Genomic DNA, 20,531 nt, shown 5'->3' on the forward strand with positions numbered 1-20,531 from the left:
TAAAAGTGTCATAGTGTTTCCTATGAATCCTCTCTTAAGATGATTTTCAAGTTGTTTGACTCTTTGTCTGCTTTCCCTTAAAACAAAATCAAAGTGACTGATTCATCCTTTTTAGAATGTGGCTTCTATTTGGTTTGAGGGACCATTTAATAGAATCGCACTGTGGAGTCCTCCAGCTTCTGTAAATGGGCTGGATAGGTCCCACATTGAGATGAATTTGATTCTCTACACCCACTTTGTGGAGGGGCGGGGGGCAGACTTGCGGAGAGTTGTAAATCAGTAATTGTAACCTACGATGGTTGAGATACTTCAGAAAAGAAAGTGCTGTTTCAAACATTTCAGAAATGGTCCCAAAACAACAGTAACAAGTTATAGAGCTGTTAGGGGCAGGAGCTGCTTTATTCTTCTGTTCCTATAGCGCTTAGCTTGGCAGATAAGAGATGTACTATATGTGTGTTGAGTTGGTTTGTTTTTTGTTTTTTGAAACAAATTTCTTTCTTTAAAACAGTGCTTGTCTTTTGACAGTAAAGAGAAAAGTATTTCTCATAAAAGCCCCTTCAGGATTTTTTTTTTTTTAGTATTGATAACTGAAACTTGAGTGTCAAATCAAGACGTGTAAATCTGGGACCCCTGCTTCCAGAGCGAATCCCCTTAGCTTCCACTGCTCCATCTCAGAATCTCCATCACCGCTGCCTTCTGTCCAGAGAAAACAGACACTCGTTTGATATTTCAGGGAGTCTTTCTTGACAAGTTTTGGACGTGCGCCATGCTGGTCCTCTTTACTTCCTTCTTTTTTCCATCTTAAGGCAGCCACCCTCTTTATTTCTTGGGTTTCCTTTCTAATAAGACTGAAGTGGAAATCTGTCTCCCACTTCCCCTCTTATTTGGTATTTTTTTTAACTGTAATGTTTTTATTGCTAATCACAGTAGGTAGTTGAGTTGGAGGTTGGGGGGAGAGATGGTATCAGCACAAACATAAGGATTGTTGCCAGTTTGGGAAATCATCTTCCTTCACCTCCCTGATAGTGAACATCACGAAACCCCAGAAGGTGGATGGGGTTATTTTTTGTTTGTTTATCTGCTACGTTTTCCCCCTGTTTAAACGCAGTGTTGCATTTATTTCTTAAAAATTCCACCCTATAGATGTAGCCTACTATGCCTTCACAGGGCTCTTTGGGGTTCTGATTCTATCATATTTCTTAAGCATGGTCTTTACATTTTGTTTCAAATTATTGAGTTTAAATATCATGCAGAATAAAAGACCAAGCCCCACAGCAAAGCATTGGACGTCTGTGTTCATATTCACGCCCATCAGCTTGGACTTTGGGGTGAGAAAACCTAGATTTGGATCTTGGCTCTTGTGCTTTGATGTCATAGGCAGGTCATGTAGCATTGCTTACGCTCTAGTTTCCCATCTGTAAAATGAGCGCAGTAAGACCTCCCTCTCAATCGTGAGGTGCTTGGCTCAGTGCTTGCCTCCATAAATGATAGACTGGACTTTGGGAGGAAGGTGTAGATTTCTCAGCAGACAGGTTTTGACCTTAAGTGCATTCGTTCCCTCACTCAACAAATATTTAGTGTCACTTATGTGGCAGATACCCTCCCAGGCACTGGGAAAACAGTGGTGAGGGGAGTGGATGTGGCCCCTTGCCCTCATGCGGCAGGCAGTGCACTGAGAGACAGTAGTTGTCAAACAGTCATGTAATTACTAACTGAAGAGGGAGACTGGGTCTAGCCTAAAGAGTTGGGAAAGGGTTCCCTGAGAAGGTCACTTCTGAACTGAGATTTGATAAGCAGAGAGGAAGAAGATCACTCTAGGACAGTAGTTCTCAACGGGAGATTTTGTGTCCCCCCTTCCACCACCACCCCCACCCTCCAGGGGACGGTTGATAATGCCTGGAGATGTTTCTGACTGTCACAACTGATGGGGGTGGGAAGATGCTACTGTACACCCCACAGAGCACAGGACAACCCCCTACAAAAAAGAATGATCTGGCCCCAAATGCTAGTAGTGCTGAGGTTGAGAAAACCTGGACTGCACATGAAGAAGAAACAGCACATGCAAAGGCCCTGTGGTGAGAAAGCTAAAGCACTTGATGAACAAAGGCCAAGGGGGAGGGTCAGGGTCACTTAATGGAGCTGGAAAAAGGTGACAGGGTCCAGATTATGCCAGGGTTTACAGGCCACGCAATCTTTATCTTAAACCATGGGACAATTCAAAGCAAAGGAGTGACATGAATGGATCTATGTTTTGAAAAGATCACTTTGGCTGTTGGCGGGGAAGGAATTGGAGAGAGGCAAAGAAAACATGAGCAGATCAGCAAAGAGACCATTGCACGTATCCAGGGTGGAAATGAAGGTGGCTTGGTGCAGCCAAGAGGCAGTCAAGTTGTTGAAATGTGGACTGACCTGAGAAACATAGAGGAATCAATTGGTGATGGATAGGAGGTGGGTCATCAGTGAGGGAATGAGACCCGTCAAGTTTCATCATCCAGATAGATCAACACCATTCAGAGTGAGAGGCTGGCTATAAACTGGAGAGGGAAGAAGGTCCTTGAGGAGAAAGGGAGGGATGGGACCCAAAATTAAGTGGAATTTGACCCTGGCAAAGAGGAAATAAAGTCCCTGTATGTTACAAGATCTAGATGGGGACAGATGTGGACAGATCGGTCTTTATCTCCCATCTTTGTCCCTAAGGCTTTCCTAAGTGGACTAGTCAGATGCCCCTCTGAAGACTGGGTAAAGCATGCCTATCACGATTACATGGTTACCAAATAGCCATAGCTGATGAGGGAAAATAGTCTTCTCTATATACTAATTAAAGCCAATAAAAAAAAAAAAGAGTAGCAATTAGAAAATCATCCTTTTTTTTGTTCCCAATGAATTAATTGATTCAGGCAAAGATCAGCAGTGAATAAAATCATTAGATGAAAGATCAATGGAGGGACTTCCCTGGTGGCTCAGTGGTTAAGAATCCGCCTGCCAATGCAGGGGACACGGGTTTGAGCCCTGGTCTGGGAAGATCCCACGTGCTGCAGAGTAACTAAGCCCGTGCACCACAACTAGGGAGCCTGTGCTCTAGAGCCCCTGAGCTACAACTACTGAGCCCACATGCCGCAACTGCTGAAGCCTGCATGCCTAGAGCCTGTGCTCCACAACAAGAGTAGCCATCGCAATGAGAAGCCAGCATACCGCAACAGAGTAGCCCCCACTCGCCACAACTAGAGAAAGCCCATGCACAGCAACAAAGACCCAACACTGCCAATAAGTGCATAAATTTATTTAAAAAATATCAATGGAGAACTTTTTAGTGGAAGGGACAGCTCTGTGTGATTTTGTCACATGTAGATTTGTGAAGTCACTGCAGTCAGGATACAGAACAGTCCCATCCCAAGCATCCCTTGTACTACTTTTATGCTATTAACCTTTTTCACGATACCTCCTTGAGCACCGAGTGTGCACTGACAGTGTGCTAGCTGCTGGGGATACAAAGAAAAATGAAAACGGATGATTCCTGCCCTGTGGAGCTTCTGATCCAGGTCACCTCACCCTTGTTGTGTGCCCAGGTTGGGCATGCTGGTGTCGACATCTGGGACTGGGCATTGTTTTGGGGGGGGGGGGTTAAAAAATATTTATTTATTTATTTTGGCTGTGCCAGGTCTTAGTTGTGACACTGAGGATCTTCATTGGGGCACGTGGGATCTAGTTCCCTGACCAGGAATCAAACCCGGCCCCTCTGCGTTGGAAGCGCAGAGCCTTACCCACTGGACCACCAGGGAAGTCCCTGGGACTGAGCACTGTTACCAGGCCCCCTTTCCATGGGACTCCTCAGGGAGTCAGCAGGCCCCCTGTCACTTGTTCACATCTTTATATCTGCAGCTGTCCCAGGGTCACAGGGACATTTCTTTCCTTCTCCTATGTTCAAAGTTCTCCATTAGTTGGTGAATCTATTTTTTCCTGGAGGCAGTGAAACATGAAGTCAAGTTGAATTTTCTATCTATTTCATAGGAACAGATATTGGTTCAGTTGCCTCTACCTTCTCCCTTGGGCCTCATATTTATGGTAAAAGCTTCACCAGGCATCTGGAGGAAATGATAAGTTATAATGAGACATAAATTCCATTGAAGGGTCAGCCATATTGTACAAAGACAAGGGGCACCTGGGATGCTCTTATCGTATTGACCCAAATAGAAGGATCCCAAGTGTTGAGTAACCCTGATTTTCAGCAAAGTGAGACATTTCATATTACTTGAAATATTCATTAACAAATACCAAATATAATTATTGAATACTACAGCCTCACTTTAAAATCCCACAGAGTCTTGTCTTAAATGATCTCTCATGCCTTTAAAATTCTACCAAGAAGATATTAATTTAGGCTATGGCCTCTTTTCAGGTAATACTCCCCACAAAATGAAAATCGGAAGCTAGTTTCTAGTTCAAAGCAAAAGAAACAAAGGCCACGTGTGGGACAGTTTGGTTGAGATGGAGACAGGAGCCGAGAGAATGCTGTCAAATATCAAAGTTTTTCCCTTGTTCTTCTTCCTATTCCAGTCTCTTTTCTTTAAATTTATAGGAATTACAGTTTACATTGATGTTAACATGGACTGTTTCTGAGCAAGAAGTGAGGAGGAGAGAGACTTTCCACATTCTACTTTGTAAATCTCTGCATTATTTGAAATAAAATTTTTTTTTCTAAAGCAAGGAACATGTGTGACATCACAGAGATATCTTTCTTCAAGAGAGCGCTGGATGGGTTCATAATAAAGCTGTGATATGCTGCGTTGGTGGAAAGGAGACACCATATAGGAAACTCGGGTAACCAAAGGGAGTTGCTAAATGGCTTTGCCCAACAGGTGGGAGAGATGCTGGGGGGCCTGTGTCTCCAGAGCGACGCTGAGTGAAAAGGACTCGGGAGGCAGCATCGCTCAGATTGTTGGCTGAACTATGGGTGTGCCGGGCAGACTCTTTTCTGAAACATGTCTTTAAATCTTCACGAAACTCGGTATGCTGTGTGACTCTCTTGGTGGTCATCTGTAAATAGCTGGCATTTGGGGACATAAGGCTTGAATGTGAAAGGAAAATCTGTGTTGGAACCTCGTTCTTCCATTTACCAGATCTTAGGCAAATGTAGAGAGTTGAATAGTGTACCCCCAAAATTCATGTCCCCCCAGAATTTCAGAATGTGACTGTATTTGGAAATCAGATCCTACAGATCTAGTTAGTTAAGGATCTTTTTATATATATATTATTTATTTATTATTTATCTATTTATTTATTTATGGCTGCGTTGGTTTTGCTGCATGCAGGTTTTCTCTAGCTGTGGTGAGCAGGAGGTACTCTTCATTGCGATGCACAGGCTTCTCACTGCAGTGGCTTCTCTTGTGGAATACCGGCTTTAGGCGTGTGGGCTTCAGTAGTTGCAGCATGAAGGCTCAGTAGTTGTGGTACATGGGCTTACTTGCTCCATAGCATGTGGGATCTTCCCAGCGCGGGGATCAAACCCGTGTCCCCTGCATTGGCAGGTGGATTCTTAACCACTGCGCCACCAGGGAAGTCTCTAGTTAACGATCTTGAAAGGAAATCATCCTGGATTTAGGGTGGGCCCTAAATTCAATGATTGGTGTCTTCCGAAAAGAAGGGAGGACAGGTAGAGGCACATAGAGAAAAGAAGGTTATGGCTAGGATGGAGGCAGAGATTGGAGGGATGCTGCCACAAGTCAAGGAACACCAGGAGTCACCAGAAGCTGGAAGAAGTAAGGAAGGATCTTCCCCTAGAGCCTTTGAAGAAGTGTGGCCCTGGCCACACCTTGACTTCAGATTCCTGGCCTCCAGAACCACATGTCTGTTATTTAAAGCCATCCAGTTTATGGCCATTCCTTGCCACCCTAGGAATCCAATATAGCAACTAACTCAGAACCTCATCTATAAAATGGGGGATAACACTACCTGTTTCACAGACTTACTGGGAGGTTTAAATGAGGAAATTGTATATAGCCCTAGACCAGTGCTTGGCACATAATAACATTCAACAAATAATTGAAGGAGGGATAATCCTCACTTTTCTTGAGGTTTTTATCCTGTAATTAAATGACACAGAAACAATCTCAGATTTATATTTTTATCACTTGTGTTCTAAGTCTGATTAGTTCTACAAGTACTCTAAACCTGTTATGCTGTTTCAACTGCCTTGAGTGTCCTGCATTTCTAATCATTTTATTTTTAAATATGTGGTATTTTTCCAGGACCAATAAAGCTTTCTGCTTCCTACTTGTTGTAAGTGTTTGAAAAAATGTTTTCCTTGTAGATTTAAATTGCAGTTTTACCCATCATTTAAAAACAGTTTTTTTCGGCAGTTACATTTCAATAGCATTAATTTTGATGAACAGACTTGAGACGGGTCTTGAAAATTTTCAAAACTGCTTGTTTCTAAAACGTCCTGCTTTTACAGTACCTGGTCTAGGAATCTGCAGACATCAGCAAACAAGGTGATAAGGTGGAAAGAATAGTGACTAGGACTCCCCTCGTGGCACAATGGTTAAGAATCCGCCTGCCAAGGCAAGAAGAAAGACGCAGATGTAGAGAACGGACTTCAGGACATGACGGGGGGCGGGGGGGGGGGCATGGAGGGGAAGCTGGGACAAAGTGAGAGAATAACATTGACATATATACACTACCAAATGTAAAATAGATAGCTAGTGGGAAGCTGCTGCATCACACAGGGAGATCAACTCGATGATTGGTGATGACTTAGAGGAGTGGGATAGGGAGGCTGGGAAGGAGTCGTGGGAGAGAGGGGATATGGAGATATATGTATAAATACAGCTGATTCACTTTGTTGTACAGCAGAAACTGGCAAAACAGTGTAAGGCAATTATACCCCAATAAAGAGCTTTAAAAAAAAGAATCTGCCTGCCAATGCAGGGGACATGGGTTCGAGCCCTGGTCTGGGAAGATCCTGCATGCCGAGGAGCAACTCAGCCCGTGCACCACAACTACTGAGCCTGAGCTCTGGAGACTGCGAGCCACAACTAGTGAATCTATGTGCCACAACTACTGAAGCCTGAGTGCCTGGAGCCCATGCTCCACAACAAGAGAAGCCACCACACTGAAGCCCGTGCACCGCAACAAAGAGTAGCCCCCACTCACCGCAACTAGAGAAAGCCCACACACAGCAACAAAGACCCAACACAGCCAATAAATTAATTAATTAACTAATTAATTAATTTTAAAGAAAGAACAGAGACCAGGAGTGTGAGATCTATCCTAGGGCCAGCTTCACTGCCATAAGTCATTTTTTTAAGCTTCAACAATACAATTAGATACAAACACTCCCAATCCTGCCATTAGTCAGTAGGGCTCTGGAATGAGTCAATTACTGCCTGCCTCACTTGCTTCTAATAAAAATAATGGTGGTGGCGATGGTGGGGTTGCTTTTGTTGTTAATTTCTCCTCCATGAAAGGAGAGGTCTGGACTAAACCAGTGTTCTTTAAATATCCTTAGATGCTTAACCTTAAAAAACAAACAAAACCTAAATCTTGTACAGAAGTTCACTATAAAAAGTTACAAAAGTGACCTGCTTTGGGTGCTTATATAAATCCTCATAAAAAATCTGTTGTGTAATGTAAGAATGTTTGAAATTCCAACCCTCCTGTGGAAATAAAATATTTTGAAGCTTTCTAGTCTTGATATATACTGGTAAGGTAAAAAGTCCCTGAGACTGAGAAAGTCCAGTTCTGTTCTGCTGGTCATCAGGCTGACATAGCACAAATTAAGGCAGCTAGGAAGTGAACAGGAAACCACATTTCTCTCACAGATATGCTGAAGTTGTAATGTGTCAAAGAACCCCCTTCTAAGGGTGACTGCTGCTTTATTACTCCTGGAGAAACCTTCTGGAAAAGCACTGACTATCAGAAATGTTGCTGTCTGAAATCATCAGGAAGAATTAAACATCCCGCTCCACCTGGAGGGTCCAAGTCATTTTGACACAAACAGTGCCCTCAGTTTCCAACCCACGTGCAGAGCTTCATTTAAAGCGTTTCAGGATACATCCATTCACATCTATCATAAATTTTAGTCTCTAAGTACATAAGACCCTGGGTCTGTTCTGCTGTCCAGACCTGTTGTTGACCCTTGGCATACAGCCCTGTTTTGCCTTCAGCCTGTGAAAACATCATTACCTTTAAATTCCTCCACCCCCTCCCCCAAACCTCCTAACTTTATCTTTGGTGAGGCAACTCAGGGCTCCATGGGTGTGTGTTCTCCCTCGGCAATAAGCCAATAAATCTGACTTTGTCCAATGATGGTTTTGTACTGGAGGTCTTTGATTGGGCTAAGACAGGTCACAGCTAATCATATGACCTAGGTCAGGCCATCCAACCTCTTTACCTCATCTGTAAAGTGGAGGAAATTCTCTACCTGGCCTTTACTGTGCAATGCAGGGGTAAGGATCAAACATGATCACGTATGTGAAAGCTTTTCATGGGTAGAACCATGTGTACAGGGTTATCCATGAGAACTAGCACTTAACAAAGAGGTTCAAAAATAGAATTATTAGTGCAGATGACACACATTTCAGCATATATGACCCAGCTACCCTGTTTTAGCCCTTATGTTGAAGAGCATGGGTTTCAGGTTCAGCTGGATATGGGCACTCTTGTTTCCTGCCTTTGAGTGGGTTATTGAGCCTCATGGAGCCATCTCATAGACTAAGAATGATAATATCTGCTTCATACTATTGTTCAAAGGATAACATGAGGAAAGAGTCGTACTGTACCAGGCACATAGGAGCACTCAATATGTGTTCATTTCTTACACCAACGGCTCAAAGGGATCAAGCCATGTTTCACCTTGTAATGTCTATATCACCAGGCACCAGGCAAGCATTATTTCCTTTTAAAAATTACTGTTTGGAGAGCAAGACCAAATAACTTGATTCTGGCTTTAAGTAGAACAACGGCCGCCATGTTAGAGGGTTAGAGATTGGTTTGTGGTCTCTTTGCATTGTAATGAGCTTCCTTCATGGTGGAGGGCACATCTGGTTGGTCAGATTACTTTTTTCTGGAAGTTCTTTCAATTATCATCCTGTTCGTGGTAAGGGATTTATTCACCAAAACTAATGGAATAATCTCATATAATGATTTACTCCAGTCTTCGCTTGTTATTCCAACAATTACAGATGTAGGCAAGAAGAGCATAAACCATCTCACCTGCAATTGCTTGGACAATACTGTAACCTTTTTAGAAAAGATATTGCCTATCTTTGGTGCAGAAAAGGTCAATGCCTTATTTTTAAATATATGACAACAGCACACATCATCTTTAAAACATTCATTCCAGAAATACCAAGCTTGCATTTAATGTGAATGAACTTAGCTTCATGAGGTTGAATTTCTCTGCTCACTAATTTCTTTGCTGTGGAAACTGTTTAGCAGTGAGACCTGTTGTGCTAAATAAAATAACTCAACAGAATGACAAGGAAAAAATAACTCTGCTGCTTTCAAATTTAACAACAAAATTTTAGAACCTGGTTTAGAAAATGGAAGCAAGGAATCCCATTATTGGCAGAATACATTTTTTTTTTCTATTTTTTGCATATAAGTTTTCTAAATTATCCTAACAGGTCCTATGTTGAACTATAAAGTCTTTTGTCAAATTCATATTGATTTACATAGGGTAAATGATCAAAAAGTTCAATTAAATAACTATTATTGGATGCCTACTCTGGGTACCATGGTGGGAAGTTCTGGAAACTTACCGAAAGGATGCAGGTCTGACCTCATGAAACTAAGTCTGGGAGGGAGACAGTCATAGATGAATTACCACATAACAGAGGGGTAGGGATTGTAACGGTGGCTCGAACAAAAGACTATGGGACAGGGAGAACAAGCTATTTCTGTAAGAGGGCGGATAGAAAATATTTTAGGCTTTGCAGGCCACCTTGTCTCCGTGGCAGCTACTCAGCTCTGCTGCTATTACAAAAAGCAGCCAAAGACAAGCCGTAAATGAATAAGCATGACTGTATTTTCAGTAAAACTTTATCTATGGACACTGAAATTTGAATCTCATATACTTTTTGTGTGTCATGGAGTTTTATTTCTTCTTTGGATTTTTTTCAAGCATTTAAAAATGTAAAACTCATTCTTAGCTTAGAAAAACAAATGGCGAGCTGGATTTAGTTTGCAGGTCATTTAGGGCCGAAGATGATTATTTGTAATAATTTACTAGAATGATCTGGTAATATTTCAGTAGATTTTATAATGTCTTTCGGTTAGACTTCAAGCTCTGTATATAGCACCCTAGTTCTGTTGCTTATATCACTTTATAAGCATCTTTTCAAGAGATGCAGAAGATATTTTCCCATCTATTGTGTGGTACTTGCAATTCTGGAGACGTGTGGCAGGGGTAACAAGGAGATGAGGTTGGCCTCTTTTGCATAACACTAAGTGGCAGTGCATTCAGTCAAACATAAATTAGGCATTGAACACCGAAGTCTAGGAAACAGAGAATGGCAGTTACCTGTTGGTATTTAGAAAACAAAAAATGTCCAAACTGGATAATTCCAATGAAAGACAATCTGTTTGTCTAAATCCTTTGAGTTGATAAAGGAAATGTTTGTTGAGCTTTGAACCCAGGCATAGCAATTTGCCAGCTGCTTGACCCTGAGCCTGGAGAGTATGGGAGATTGTGGACAGCAGAATAATAGACCAGAAAAACGGCTGATTGTGGGCCGAAACCTTTTTGGTGAGGGACTCACCTATACAATTTGCATGCTAACTGACCCCTCCCTGAATCAACTCAGCTCCTAAAACCCACCAAAGTAGTTGGCTTGCTACGGGCTCCTGTGTAACTCACCAACCCTAAATTGAACAAGCCAGGATTTATCTACACTGACCAATCAGTTTCCTTGAGAGACTGTGACTTTTTAATCTAACAAAGTGTTGCAGGTCAATTACAGTTCAAAAACAAACAAACATACAAACAAACTCACAGAGAAATAGATCAGATTTGTGGTTATGGGGGGTTGGGGGTGGGGTGAGGGGGCTGGGGGGAATTGGATGAAAGCAGTTAAAAGGTATTACAAACTTCAGGTTGTCAGATAATTAAATACTAGGGATGCACTGTACAACATGATAAATATAATTAACACTGCTTTATGCTATATATGAAAGTTGTTTAGAGAGTAAATCCTGAGTTCTCATCACACAAAATTTTCTATTTCTTTAATTTTGTGTCTATATAAGATGATGGATGTTCCCTAACCTTATTGTGATAATCATCTCATGATATATAAGTCAAATCATTATGCTGTACACCTTAAACTTTAATTCTTTTTAAAAGTAATTAATTAATTGGCTGTGTTGGGTCTTCGTTGCTGCTTGCGGGCTTTCTCTACTTGCAGCAAACGGGGCTCCTCTTCCTCGTCATGCACGGGCTTCTCATTTTATTGCGGAGCATGGGCTCTAGGCTCGCGGGCTTCAGTAGTTGTGGTTCGCGGGCTGTACAGCACAGGCTCAGCAGTTGTGGCCCACAGGTTTAGTTGCTCCGCGGCATGTGGAATCTTCCCTGACCTCGAACCCCTGTCCCCTGCATTGGCAGGCAGATTCTTAACCACTGCACCACCTGGGAAATCCATGTACACCTTAAACTTATACGGTGCTGTAAGTACATTATATCTCAATCAAACTGGGAAAAAATAAATTATCATTATAAAAAAAATAAAAAGAAGCACTTGTTAAAGTGCATTTCATTTCACTGGGCCCCACCCCCAGAGCTGCTTATTCAGAAGGTCTGGGGTGTGACCTGAGTTGGCATTTCTAAATTTCCAGGTGCTGCTAACGCTGCCCATCTGGGACCATATTTTGAAAATTACTACTTTAAACTAGTTGTCTATGGGTTATTTTTTGACAGTTAAACTGAAGATCTCATCCCACAGAGCCTAGTCTATGTTGGATCAGACCCTCCCAGCCTTACTGGGCAATAAATGCACTTTAACACTCACCTTGTTATTATCTTCAATTTTCCTTTATCGGAGGAATTATTTATTCATGTATTTTCCTCATACTTTCTTTTGCTGACATGATCTTCCTCCCTAAATAAATAAATAAAACGGAATCATTCTTCCTTTTGAAAAAAATTAAGATGCTTAGTGCTACTCTTTAAAAATAGTATGTTAAAAATATACACCAGACAAGATTTTTAATAAATTTAAATTTAATCATGAACTTCTCCAAACAAGAAAGAACTCTGTGAAACCTATGGCTTATGAATCTGATCTTTTAGATTTCTTTAGGAAAATCTGTTCAAAACACAACCACATAAGCATTATTGGAAATGCTTGAATAGAAATCAGATTGTAAAAACCGCATGAGTCCAGCCCACAGACGTGAGAAAGTGGAAAGGCAGAACATGAGTAAGGGGTATTATTGCTAGTCCAACAACTAGTACTTATATATGTGTGCCTGGGTGGGGGGGGGAGGCAGAAGTGGCCCCCTCTCTATCTCTGTGCCATTCTTGTCATCTGGGTCCCCAAAGTAGCATTGCTTAAGCCCAGAGTGAACAAAGTCTGTAGGAAGAAAATTCTCCTTCAGCTTTTGGTCTTTACTCCTCTAGTTTCTGGGCCTCAAATTTAGTCCTAGGATCCAGGGAACAGACGGTAAGTCATTTCTTCCACTATCTCCTACAACCACAGTTTTAACTGAAAATGGAGAATTGGTAAATAAGTGGCATTATCAATTCTATGTGATTATCTGTATCCAGTATGCTATCAGCGCTGAGTGAGGATGCTGCTGGAGTGTGAGGCCTTGATCATCACTTTGTGCATCTGCACTACAGGACACATCCCCAGGTGCGGGCTCATTTCTAAGTGTGTGAGTGTGTATGTATTCTGACGTGGTATGCCCCCAGGTGTGTCTGCATCCAACACGGACTCAAGGCTGACCACCGACGCCCAGGAGGGATGCGTTAGAGCGTGTGCGCCTGCAGAGAGGCCAGGCCCCAGGTGTGCGCCCGCTCGGCTCCCGGCGCATACCCAGGTGTGCGCGCGGCCCGCGCGGGCCGGTACCGCGTGCCGCCTCCAGGGGGCGCCGCAGGGGGCGGCCTCCCAGGGCGGCAGCACCAGCCTCCGCAGCGATTTCCGCTCCGCCGCCCGGGGCCCGCTCTCCCCGACGGCGCCGCGCTGCGAGGCAGGTGAGGTGCTGGGCTCGGGCAGAGCCGGGGCCCCTGTCCCCACCCGCTGCCGCGGGGACGCCCTGGGAACCCTCGGGCCCCCCGAGACTCGGGGCGTCGCGCCTGGGCTGAGTCCGGGGCCCGCGGGAGCCGGGGGGAACGGGGGTACAGAGCCTGGGCTGTGAAGGGACGCGGGCGCCTGCGGGACCGGCTGGGCGGGAGGGGCCCCCGGGCCGTTGACGCGCCCACCCGTTGCTGCGCGCAGTGCGACGCGGACGCCGCCGCCCGGCCGGGCGGGGGCGGGGAGCGTTAGGAACGGCCTTCAGGTGTGGGCGCTGCCTCTTCCCAGTTAGGAAGGAGGAGGAAGGGATGGCCGTTCAGAAGGTCGTTTTAAAAGAATATCTCGGTCAAATGAGGCTGACGCTTTTCAGAAGTTCTGCTTTTAACTTTAGAGGTTCCTGTTTGCCAGGAGACCAGAAGCTGCAAAAGAAAACCAAGAACGTCTGGCATTTGTCAGGTTTCTTTGGAGCCTTTAGTGACACAGCTGAGTTTTTGGAGAAATTTCCCTTACTGCCTCGATTACGAAACATTATTGAGCTTTCACTCTGATGCCAAAGATAACACCGCAGTCGGGCTGGAAACCCTAAATAGGTATATGGTTTTTTTGAACACACCTTCCTGACTCCAGGCTGTTGGTATTGAACTGATAAGAAAATGAGACTTGTAGCCACTTCTTTCTAAAGCAGCTTATTAATTTTGCTAAATGTCGCAGGGAGAAGTCATGTATTAAAAACTAAAGGGTCTCTCTAAATCAGTTGGATGCACCAGTATAAAGTGTAGGTCTTCCACACACGTTTTTATGTACTTTTTCCTGTGATTGCAGACCGTTCTCCCTGGCCTCACTCAATTGATTGAAATGCTCATATGGAGAGCCCCTGCAGGCTGCCCACATTTTCCCAAAATGGCTTGTTTTCCTGAAACGACTCCCAGGAGAAGCCAGGAGTTCCTCACTAAGCAGACTGCCCGGGTAGAGAGCATTTCTATTTCAAATGCTGAGTTTGCAAAGGTAAATTAATTTCTAATTGGTGGACCTTTGTACAAAAGTGTTTTGGACTAGTTGACCTCGCAAACGAGGGTCCTATCTATTAGCACTGGTCCTAGAGAAGGTGGTTATTAACCCTGGCCTTAGGTAGCTGGCAGTGGGAAGTAGAATAGAGCAGGGATAGAAACCGGCACGGTTTAAGATTTTAAATTATCTGTTCATTTCCCTCTTATGTAGTAAGATCTCTTGAAAGTTCTAGCCTGGGTCAGCTCTTCCAAGTGGAAGCATTGAAGGGTTTTGTACTCAAGTCAGCGGGGCCTTTTCGAGGCGGTAGGGCACCCCTGCAGGGGGGCGTGGAGGTAAGTGCTGCAGTGTTTGCGGACGATGGGTCCCAAGGAAGGTGATGATAGGACAAAATTCAAGTGATCTTAGCAGTCTTTTGTAGAGCCTTCTCAGTCCAGAGGTAAACCTTAGGTTAGAGATTTTATTAAGAGAGTGTTGGTTAAGCAGGGTCAGCATCTTGTTTGACAGGAATTTGCTCTTTAACTGAAGGTCTCTCTGGTCAGTGAAACTGCTCAGGGCAAGACAGCCTAGCCAAGGTTGGACCTGAGAGCTGTGTAGGCAGAGTTTATACCATGGAAGGTGTTATTATTACCCCTTCCCCCATGGGTCTACAGAGAAGACCCAGTTACTAGAAGTCTCAGGGTTTGTATGGCATCATGAGGTAATAGACATGGTAAATAGCTAAAATGTTAAGGAGGATGAAGTACAATAAATGCCCAAGGGCATTTGAAACACAGGGAGATGAATTCCCACCGGAGGACTTGGGAAGGTCACATTTGGGCTTTACCTTGGACCCAGAGTAGAATTTACATAGGCAGAGGAGTGGAATGGGGGCGGGCATTCCTGGTGGTGGATGCCATGAGCAAGATTAGAAGCTTAATCATTGTGAGAGATATGGGCGAAACTCTGTAAGGAGGGTGGGATAGGAGGCCTGCCTAGAGACAAAGGCTGTCTGGTGATAAATACTTTTTGATCAAAGCTCTGATTTGCCCCCCCCCCCCCCGCAGCTTTTTTTTTTTGGGGGGGGGGGTACACCAAGTTCAATCAACTGTTTTTATACACATATCCCCGTATCCTGCAGCTTTTTAAATATTAAAGCAAATTTAGAAGTAAAGAGTGTAATGAACTTCCTTATATATCAAATAGATTTAACAATTGGTTAAAACAGTTTCTTTTTTTGGCCGTATCTGCCTTATCTTTTTGTTGAAGCAGTTTAAATTGCAGATAACGTAATATTCACCCCTAACCAGTGTGGTACGCACCTCCAAAAAAGGGCATTTTCTTGTAGAAGCATAATACCGTTGTCACCTCCTAATCAAATTGACATGATTCCTTAATGTTTTCTAAAACCTAGTCCACAGATTTCCTTGATTGCCTCAGAAATGCACTTCTGCTGTTGGCTTGTGTGAATCCGAATGGGCCACACGTGGTGTTCTGTTGTCTTAATCCAGGACAGGAGGTTGGCAAGCTTAACGAAAAGGGGCAGTTGCTAACTCTTCAGGCTTTGCAGGCCACGTGGCCTCCACGGCAGTTTTCCCGCAGAAGCAGCCATGGACGATGCGCTCGTGAATGAGCCTGGCTGTGTTCCAGAGAAATTTTGTTTTCAAAGTTTTTTGTTTTAAACGCCACCAGCAGGCTGGCCTTGCCCGAGGACCGTAGCTTGCTGACCTTGGTCTAGAGCAGTCCCGTGGGTTTCTTTCTTTCTTTCTTTTTTTTTTAAATTTTATTTATTTATTTATTATTTTTGGGGGGGGTACACCAAGTTCAATCAACTGTTTTTATACACATATCCCCGTATTCCCTCCCTTTCTTGACTCCCCCCTCCTCGAGTCCCCCCCACCCTCCCCGCCCCAGTCCTCTAAGGCATCTAGTGATTCACTTGGCTGGCTGTGGATGGTTCTCATTCTGGATTTATTCACCTTTCTGTATGGTGTGATTTAGCTAGTTCCTCTATCCCCTGTGTCTCCTGTAAACTGGAAGGTAGATCTAAAGGCTTAATTAGAGTCAGAGTAACCATTTAGGGCAAATATACTTTAGATGTGCTTTGAATTTTTTTTTTAATAAATACATGATTTTAAAACACTCGGAAAGCCCCCATCCAAGAAGCTCAGTATTCCTAAAATAAGCCTTGCCTGATGGCAGAAGATACACCTTTTTTTGTTTCTCATTTTCCTTACTGGAAGGAGAGGATGTTGCTATTTCTCAAGAAAGTCGAGACCTTTGAAACCCTCTGCAGGCCAGTGCGAGCTTACTTGTATTCTAGGCATCCTGCAGCCCCTCGGGCTGGTGGTTCATGTTTTTCCACTGAGTGGCAGTTCCTTCCATGGCCCACACCCAGGGTCTGAGGTGCCGTCCAAGGGGCTGGGTGACGTGCTTTTGTCTCTAAGCCCCTTGTCTCTTAAACACTCAACTTTTTGTCACTCACCTTCCTCTTCATCTCACCCCCGGCAGGACTCAGACTGGATACTTGTCCATAGGCTTCTGGTCACGCTGTGATGTGGGACTACTTATCCTGGTGTCCTGTTCAGAAGGATTCTGAGGTCAAACGCTTTTCAGACAGACTCACTATGATGCGGGATTCCAGGGCAATGCGGTTTTGAAGAAACAAACATACAGGTGAGAATTGTTTTTACTCTCTTCTGGGGTGTTTGCTGTTCCTAAACTGTAGAGCACCAGAGGAAGTATGTTGACAAAGAGTGTCAGTTGGAAGTCCTATCTTTTTGTCTTTTTTTTTTTTTTTTGGCTGTGTTGGGTCTTCGTTGTTGCGCACGGGCTTTCTCTAGTTGCAGCGAGTGGGGACTACTCTTCTCATTGCGGTTCGCAAGATTCTCATTGCTGTGGCTTCTCTTGTTGCGGAGCATGGGCTCTAGGTACACAGGCTTCAGTAGTTGCAGCACGTGGGCTCAATAGTTGTGGCTCATGGGCTCTAGAGCGCAGGCTCAGTAGTTGTGGTGCACGGGCTTAGTTGCTCCACGGTGTGTGGGATCAAACCCATGTCCCCTGGATTGGCAGGTGAATTCTCAACCACTGCACCACCAGGGAAGTCCCTGTCTTTTTCTCTTTTAAGAATAGCAGGGAAACTATCTGTTCATCCCTGAACCCATTTTTCCAGATAATGTGCCATTGGTCTTTTTCTTACTGATTTGCAGGAAATTTTTTATACATTGAGGATGCTAATCTTTTGTCATATATGTTATAGCTATCTCCCTTTTTTTTTTTTTTTTTTTTTTACTTTATTTGCAGTACTTACGCTCTGCAGAAAAATTTAATTTTACGTAGGGAAAAAATGGCAATCTCCCCTCTACTGTTTCCTTGTTTTGTGTTTTGCTTAGAAAGACATGCCCATTTCAAGATCTTTTTTTAAGTCTGTGTTAACACGGATGAATGATTGTATGATGGAAACTAGGAACCTGTGATTCTGAAAAAGAAGAATACTGAAGTGGGCTCTTTCTACCAGACAGAATAATATTATTTTGATTAAATGTTGGCCTTTAAGATGGGCCCTATGTTGATAAGTCTTGAAGTTGGGAGATGAGTATATGGGGGATCATTATTTCTATGTATTTGACTTCCCAAAGTAAAAAAGTTTTCTTAAAAAAGAAAAAAGAATAGTAGGTGGAGAAAACATTTTGTCCCATTTGTTCGTATTCAGCAACTATTAGTTATCTACTCTGTGCTGAATACTGGGAGTATATTGTTAATAAGGCACTAGATCTTGGAACTTACATTTCTCACCTGCAAGGCAAATGTTAATGTCATGGTTAAGGGCACCAACTCCAGTGTCAGACTGCCTGGCTTCAACTCCTGGCTCTGCCACATACTGGCTGAGTGATTTTGAACTTTTTAATTTAAAAGATGGGGGATAATAATTGTGTCTACCTGATAGGGTTTTGGGGAGGCTTGAATGAGAAAACCCAGGAAAATTCCTTTGCATGATATTTAGCATTTAGTAAATGCTCAGTAAGTGTAAACTCTGAGGAAGAGAATAGAGTAACTTCAGTCAAGCCAGGACCAAGGTGAGAGGAGTAGGTGCTAAGAGAACATATGGAGTGGGGTCATGACCTCCCCTGGGCTGGTTAACTAGGGTCGGGAGAACTTTTTGGAGGAAAAGACTTTTGAGTGGAGATGTGAGACATGGAAAGCACGTCTTTGAATCAAAAGTGCCCTCCTTAGTGGCGAAATGAGGAGGGCAAGGTGACAGCAGAGAAGGGGCTCAGGCTTGGCGACTGGAAGAAGCGAGTCTGACTTTGTCTTAGTTTCCTGGTGCAGGTGCCACCAACTCCTTGGTTTGAAACAACCCAGATTGATTGTCCTGTTCTTCAGGGCAGGAGTCCAGCTGGGTGTCAATGGGCAGAAATCAGGGCCTCCATGGGGCTGTGTCCCCTCCTGGAGGCTCTAGAGGAGAATGTGTTTTCTCTACTTTGCAGCCTCCACTTGAGGGCCCCAGCTCCCTGCCCCCAGCCAGGAAAGCGGCTCTACTTTAAGGACTCTCAGTTAGATTGGGCCCATTTGGATTATCCAGGGTATTTCTGCATCTTCAAGTCCTTAACTTACTTGAGCTACAATCTGTAAAGCCCCTTGTGCCATGCAGGATAACGTGAGCACAGGTTCTGGGGCTGAGGACAGGGGAGTCTTTGGGAGCCTTTCATCTGTCACGCTGCCTGGTTCCGTGGTGGCTGCTGCAGCATCAGGGCGATGGTCGGATGCGCTACCACCAGGTTCTGACAAGTCTGGGAGAGGTGAGTCTCTTGTAGACTTTAGGCTCCTGGGGCCTCTCCGTCAGCGTTGGTTAGGGGAGGCTTCTGCTCCGCTGAGAGGCAGTCAGAAACCTGCTTTGATTCACTCCTTTGCCCCCACCCTCTCCAGGTCACTCCTGCTTCTGCACCCTGATGGGTTTTTTGCTGCTGCAGCTATTTTACCTTTTAGTTTTTCTGTTGTTTTTGCCTGTGGAATTGTTTTTGCACACTAACCTTAAACACTGCTGGACAATTATAAACAAAATTTGTACTAAAATATTCAGTGTTTTCTCCTCCGTTAACACTGACTGGATGAGAGCCTTGCCTCCCCTGTAACAGGCACCCAGTAAGGAAGAACTTGTTTCCACTTGGTTGGGAGTGTTTTTATAGACCTCTGACCATTTGAGTTTTGCCAGAGGGAAGTAGAGCGAGAAAGAGTGAATTAGAGAGAACGTCTTGTATTATGCTGCTCTCTTGTCCATTTGTTCATTCCTACATCTGCCTTTAAACTTTCTGAGCGTTAATTACCCCTTCCTGCCATTGCCATCTGCACTTAGGAGGATACAGCAGATAAATTAATGAAAATTATTAATATTTCTACATCTCATGATGGTCTTAATAATTTATGAGCATTAAATTAGATTTGAAAAGTATTCTTTAAGCCCTTATTTTTTAGAAGAATGACAACTGCTTTGAATTACTCTTTCTCCCTTGATTTGGTTTTCTGTAAAGTTAGATGCAGATTATAAAAGCCTAATAAAAACTGAGGGGAAATTAGTATATCTTCTAAATGAATAAAGAACAGTTAGATGCCATTATTGGGGGCGTTTATGAAGAATGTCACTGGTTTTTTTCTCTTGTCATTTTATTATAAATATTTCCAGCCTTTCTCAAAAGCAGAGCACAGTAAGCCCTGGCAGACCCACACAGTGTCAGGACCCATGCACCATCCTGGCTTTGCTGTACCTGTTCCATTTGCCCTCCTTTATTTTTTGAGTTTTTGATTGTTTGCTTGCTTGCTCCTGGAGAATTTTGGAGCAAATGCCAGAAACCATGTCATTTTACCCCTAAATATTTTGGTAATGAACCTTATTTAAAACTTTAGTTTTTAAATAACTACAGTCCTACCTAATAATGAACAAGTAACCCTTAATATCATGTAATGCTGTATTCAAATGTCCCCAGTTATCTAAAATAGCCTGTGTAGCTGATTTATTCAAAACAAGGTCAAAACAAAACTTTTTCATTGTCTTTGGTTTGTACCTCTCTTAAGTCTCTTAATAATAATAATGGATGTGTGGCATCTTCGCTTAATTCAGAATGCTCTTATTCTTATATCTACCTTCTATTTTTTTAAATTTCTAATTTAATTTAATTTATTTATTTAGGCTGCATTGGGTCTTCATTGCTGCAAGGGGGCTTTCTCTAGTTGCAGCGACTGGGGGGGCGCGCTACTCTTTCTTGTGGTGTGAGGGCTTCTCAATGAAGTGACTTCTCTTGTTGCAGAGCATGGGCTCTAGGC

General features: G+C 43.5%; 1 protein-coding gene across 4 annotated transcripts in view; it reads left to right on the forward strand.

Moving 5' to 3' along the window:
- Positions 1 to 13,077: 13,077 nt before the first annotated feature.
- Positions 13,078 to 20,531, forward strand: part of GGACT (gamma-glutamylamine cyclotransferase) — a 59,239-nt gene continuing 51,785 nt past the window's right edge. The window contains exons 1-4 of one of the 4 annotated variants that reach the window (XM_057707849.1): positions 13,139 to 13,189; positions 13,621 to 13,819; positions 14,052 to 14,234; positions 16,725 to 16,889. The gene's annotated coding sequence lies outside the window, so the exon portion shown is untranslated. Of the gene's footprint in view, positions 13,190 to 13,620; positions 13,820 to 14,051; positions 14,235 to 16,724; positions 16,890 to 20,531 lie in introns of all 4 variants that reach the window. The other 3 variants (XM_057707847.1, XM_057707850.1, XM_057707848.1) reach the window with 3 other exon arrangements.

The sequence above is a fragment of the Hippopotamus amphibius genome, chromosome 14 (assembly GCF_030028045.1).
Source record: "Hippopotamus amphibius kiboko isolate mHipAmp2 chromosome 14, mHipAmp2.hap2, whole genome shotgun sequence".
In the NCBI taxonomy this organism is placed as follows: Eukaryota; Metazoa; Chordata; class Mammalia; order Artiodactyla; family Hippopotamidae; genus Hippopotamus; species Hippopotamus amphibius.